This window comes from Leopardus geoffroyi, chromosome C2 (assembly GCF_018350155.1).
Source record: "Leopardus geoffroyi isolate Oge1 chromosome C2, O.geoffroyi_Oge1_pat1.0, whole genome shotgun sequence".
Taxonomy (NCBI): Eukaryota; Metazoa; Chordata; class Mammalia; order Carnivora; family Felidae; genus Leopardus; species Leopardus geoffroyi.
In genome coordinates, this window is record NC_059333.1 from 47,167,366 (window position 1) to 47,171,731 (window position 4,366).

The following is a 4,366-nucleotide window of genomic DNA, read 5'->3' on the forward strand; positions in this document are numbered from 1 at the left end:
GAGCAAGCAAGCCTAGCTAAAAGAGTCTCTTTTAAATAGGGTTGAAAGACCATAAGGGAGGAGGAATTTATGCACCTCCACTGAATTATTTTGTTATACATTAATTAATTAAATACCTCAAAATAATTTTTTGCCTGACCTTCTTTCTCTACCACAGAATTATCAGATTTAACAAATAAAATTAAGGGATGCCCAGTTAAATTTGAATTTCAGATAAACAATAGATAGACTAAAAATCTAAGCATGTCCCATGCAATATCTGGATCATACTTATATTAAAATTCACATTTTACTGGGCACCCTATATCTTATCTGGTAATGCTACTTACTACCACAAGATACCTTTTTAGCTTAGTTGGGGTAAATAGCATTCTACATATGTATTTTTACTACATGCAAGAACATTGACTCTGACTGGCAGACTGGAGAAATCCCCTCTGAAAATCTCCAGGCATGACAAATAACCAAATCCATCAGATAATATTTGACTAAATCTTCTTTTGAGATAGGGGAACAGCCTAGATGGCTTCTGGGAATTCCACTCAACCTAATATTTTTGAGTACCTAAATCATAGGATGATCAAATAAGCTGACTGAAGCTTCCAGAAGGCAGGGGCATTGTATGACTTCACGGAGCCTGACATACCACCTAGTAGAGGTGCTGACACAGTAGGCATTCGGTGAATATATATTGGAAAAATCAATAAGAAAAAAATCCCTTGAAATCTGTTTATTCCAGAAATAATAAAATAAAGGAAAAATTAGAGAAGTTCATTTTCAACTACGAACCCAGAGTCATAAGGTCCCACAGACACTTCATAGCTGCTGTTTTACATTCATGACTGAAGCTGCATTCTAAGGTTTTATGTGTGGATTTTTAGAAGGCCCAAGGCTCTTTGGAAGGGTTGAACCCAAAACCAGTAGAGTGATTTTTTTTCCCCTCCAGGTGCCATGCAAGTGTTCTCAAAAGATAATATTTTGACTCCTAAACCTAAGTCCTTGTATGGCTCTGCAGGGCCACCTGAATATTTTCTTAATCCAGAGTATGAGCCTTTTTAGAGTACTTAGAAATTTAAGTTGAGGGTTGCGAATAGAATCTCTTTATAACTAAGGAAAGCCATTTTGACTTCAAAAATTACAGATGGAGAGGTGTCTGGGTGGTTCAGTCAGTTGTGCATCTGACTTTGACTCAGGTTATGATCTCACAGGTTCTGAGTTCAGTCAGTCCCTGCGTCAGGCTCTGTGCTGACAGCTCAGAGCCTGGAGCTTGCTTTGGATTCTGTGTCACCCTCTCTCTCCCACTCGTGCTCTTTCTCTCCTTCAAAAATAAATAAACATTAAAAAAATTTTTTTTAAATAAATACAGCAATCAAGAAAGAAAATAAAACTAATTAATTTATATTTATTTTAGCTTTCATTCAGCTACTAGGGAAAATTTGAAGTTTTTCCAGACTTAAATTTCTTTCTTTCTTTCTTTCTTTCTTTCTTTCTTTCTTTCTTTCTTTCTTTTTCTTTTGAGAGATAGAGCATGGGAGGGACAAAGAGAGAGAGAGAGAGAGAGAGAGAGAGAATATATCCCAAGCAGGTTTCATGCTGTGAGCACAGAGCCTGATATGGGGCTTGATTCTCTCACATAGGCCTTTTGATAGTGATTCATGTTTCAAAAAAAAGAAAAAAATACTATTTATTAATTGTTATGCAAGGAAGGGTCTCTCTTAGCTTGAAATTAGGTGGTAGATTTCTACAAGAAATTTTTGTCTCCCTCTCCTCTCTCTCTCTCTTTCTCTCATGTATGCATGTGTATGTGGGTAAGATTTACATATTTCCATCATGAAGCTTATGGCCTCTAATAAACTTTTTCTACTGGTACTAACTGAAACACTTAATACATATTAAGCTGTCAAAAATAATGCTACAAAAACAAATGAGGGGAGCTTGGGTGGTTCAGTCGGGTAAGCCTCCAACTTCAGTTCAGGTCATCTCACGGTTTGTGAGTTCGAGCCCTGTGTGGGGCTCTGTGCCGACAGCTCAGAGCCTAGAGCTTGCTTCGGATTCTGTGTCTCCCTCTCTCTCTGTCTACCCCTCCTCCGCTTGTGTGCATCTTCTCTCTCTCTAAAATAAATAAACCAACTTAAATAAATAAATAAATAAATAAATAAATAAATAAATAAAATGCCTTCCCTTGAGTGAGCAGCAGTCAGAAGGAGAATGTAAATTCATTATTGTGAACAAATAATAAAATTATTGCATTTTTCTATGCATTAAAGATTCACCTGTAGAAATTTAAGGTCATTCATTCAAACATTTGCTGAATCTCTGTTACATAAAAGACAAAAGCTTTGCTCTCAAGTAGCTTTCAATGGAGTAAGAAAGATAAAACACAATAATAACTTTCTTCAAAACTTTCTACTTTATGTTATGCTTTTGCATTTCCTGGGGGAGATATTTAATTTCATTCCACCTTGCTTTTTCTCATCCGTTCAAATAGTACTGTGAGGGTTAAATGAGAACGTGTGCACGTGCGAACTCGTGTAAGCAAGCATGCATATATATTCATAGATCACCACAATTTCTGGCATACTGAAAACTCCCCGTCAATATTAACCATTATTATCGTCATCTATTTCCTCATTTGACTCCCATCATGACCCTGGGATGGAGAAGTGAAGTCTGAGCTTTAGGGAGATTAGGTGCTTTTCCAAGGATCATATAGCCTGGAGTTTCCAGAATCTGATCTTTACTTTTGTCTTCTGACTTTCAGTTTCTTTCATTGTATTACATTTTCTCCAGAATTTTCCAAATTGAAGACAGACATGAGTCTTCAGATCAATATGTGCTTTAATAAAACTTCAAAGCATCAGGCATAAAGAGAAACTCTTAAAGTGACCATGGAAAAAAAGATTATCTACAACTGAATAATCAGAGGCTGACTTCCTATTTCTCACCAGACACAGGGGAGACCAGTAAAGTTTGGGACACTATCTTCAAAATGCTGAGGGACAACAACAGTCTGAACCAAGTGACCAACTTAACTACTTATCAATAATGAGAACAAAAAAAGACATATTGAAATAAAGACTTTCAAAAATTACCACCAACAGATCTTTAATTAAAAAATGAATGCTTAGGGGCGCCTGGGTGGCGCAGTGGGTTAAGCGTCCGACTTCAGCCAGGTCACGATCTCGCGGTCCGGGAGTTCGAGCCCCGCGTCAGGCTCTGGGCTGAGGGCTCAGAGCCTGGAGCCTGTTTCCGATTCTGTGTCTCCCTCTCTCTCTGCCCCTCCCCCGTTCATGCTCTGTCTCTCTCTGTCCCAAAAATAAATAAACGTTGAAAAAAAAATTAAAAAAAAAAAACGAATGCTTAAAAGAGATTCTATAGCAAGGAGAAAAAAGTAAACTTACAGGGAAGGAAAGAGGTAGCAAAACCATATGTTAACATGATTTCTACTCAATATAGTGATAGATATAATCGTTTCAAAACTATCTAAATGACTTAAGTTTTAAAAAGACAAAACTTAAATGCTTTCCAAAAATAAAAATATAATGGGCTTTTGGGGCGCCTGAGTGGCGCAGTCGGTTAAGCGTCCGACTTCAGCCAGGTCACGATCTCGTGGTCCGTGAGTTCGAGCCCCGCGTCAGGCTCTGGGCTGATGGCTCAGAGCCTGGAGCCTGTTTCCGATTCTGTGTCTCCCTCTCTCTCTGCCCTTCCCCCGTTCATGCTCTGTCTCTCTCTGTCCCAAAAATAAATAAACGTTGAAAAAAAAAATTAAAAAAATATATATATAATGGGCTTTTAATGGATATTTACAGTGAATTAAGGTCCATGTGTTGCGGAGGTAGGTAAAATATTCAATTTCATTAGAAAAAGTGGTAGTTAAATATATATATATATATATATATATATATATATATATATGTTAAAGGAGGGTGACAGCTTAAAAAACTAATAAAATATAATATGATATAATAAAGTAAAATATACAGTGCATGGTGTTCAAACAGCAGAGGGAAAAAAATGACACAGAATAGTTAAAAAAAAAAAAAAAGGAAAAACAAAACCAATCAAATGCTAACAAAAAAGAAACTGATATAGTAATAATAAATTAAACAAGATAAAATTAAAGGCAAAAGTATTGATGGAAATGAAGAGCTAATGCACAATGGAAGGAATAATTCTGTAACAAATCATAATATGTTTAAGCTTGTCTCTATCTAATAATATCATTTGGAAATACATAAAACCAACAGACACATGAAAAGATGCTCAAGATCAAAATCAGGGAAATACAAATCAAAACCACAAGGAGATGTCCCCTCACACCTTACATCTGTCACCTTACACCTGTCAAAGATAAGTAACAAGTGTT